The following is a 1,107-nucleotide window of genomic DNA, read 5'->3' on the forward strand; positions in this document are numbered from 1 at the left end:
GAGAGAAAGAGAAGAGAAGAGAAGAGAAGAGAAGAGAAGAGAAGAGAAGAGAAGAGAAGAGAAGAGAAGAGAAGAGAAGAGAAGAGAAGAGAAAGAGTCTACCATTCAAGGATGGTCGGAGAAAAAAAAAAGGAGGGGTGTAACTTTGGATGCCCTTTTTAGCCAGTACTTTGTCTCTTTTGAAAGTTTGTATTATACTTTCCGTAAGTGTTGCATCCGCTTTACTAATACTTCCTTACAAGTTTTCTTTGGATAACCTGTATAAATGGTAGAGGACTGACGGTAACTAGCTATCTTTCTGTAGCCAAGTGTGAGAGCTTCTGCAGAGTTCTCCTATTAACACTAACGTTTTGGGAAGCTTTTTCTTCTTTTCTTTCCTCTTTTTGGGGAGAGGAAGGGTGTTCAGACAGGGTTTCTCTGTGTAGCCATGGCTATCCTGGAACTTGCTCTGTAGATCTGGCTGGCCTCAAACTCAGAGACCCTCTGCCCTGTGCCCTATGCCCTCTGGCCTCTGCCAGGATTAAAAGTGAAAAGTATCACTACTTAAATTTTGTGGTGTGTTTACGTGTGCATGCACCCAAAGCCTTGTACACTTGCGACAGCTCTCTACCACTCATCTCCACTCACAGCTCTGAATGTTGGGTCTATTCAACAGCATTATTTGTCTGTGTAACAAAGATCTCCAAGAAGTATGCCCCCTGGTGTTTGTTTGGTTGGTTTGGTTTTTTTTGAGACAGAGTCTTGATATGGAGCCTGGCTAGCCTGGTACTCACTCTGTAACCCAGAGCAGTTTCAGACTTACGGCAGTCCTCCTGTGTCAGCCTTTACTGGATCACAGGTTTGTGTAACCACACTCGGCTTCTCTGCCTTCTCAATTACATCCATACATTTGTTTGAAAATGAGAAAACGATGCCTCATTCTTGAAGTACAGATATTTTCTCTATGTATTTTTAAAACACAGACTTTATATATATTTACTATATATAATATAAATATGTAAGCAAAATATTTATATTATAAGTAATAGAAGTTGTGCGTGCGTGTGTGTGTGTGTGTGTGTGTGTGAGAGAGAGAGAGAGAGAGAGAGAGAGAGAGAGAGAGAGAGA

The 1,107-nt window shown here is 41.3% G+C and overlaps 2 protein-coding genes across 3 annotated transcripts in view; one reads left to right on the forward strand and one right to left on the reverse strand.

Annotated features, from left to right (window-relative positions):
- The window catches only part of Wdr19 (WD repeat domain 19), a 97,867-nt gene that overhangs the window by 71,469 nt on the left and 25,291 nt on the right, over positions 1-1,107 (forward strand). The window lies entirely within an intron of this gene.
- The window catches only part of Rfc1 (replication factor C subunit 1), an 81,967-nt gene that overhangs the window by 9,330 nt on the left and 71,530 nt on the right, over positions 1-1,107 (reverse strand). The gene's annotated exons all lie outside the window — the stretch shown is intronic.

This window comes from Mus caroli, chromosome 5, assembly GCF_900094665.2.
Source record: "Mus caroli chromosome 5, CAROLI_EIJ_v1.1, whole genome shotgun sequence".
Taxonomy (NCBI): domain Eukaryota; kingdom Metazoa; phylum Chordata; class Mammalia; order Rodentia; family Muridae; genus Mus; species Mus caroli.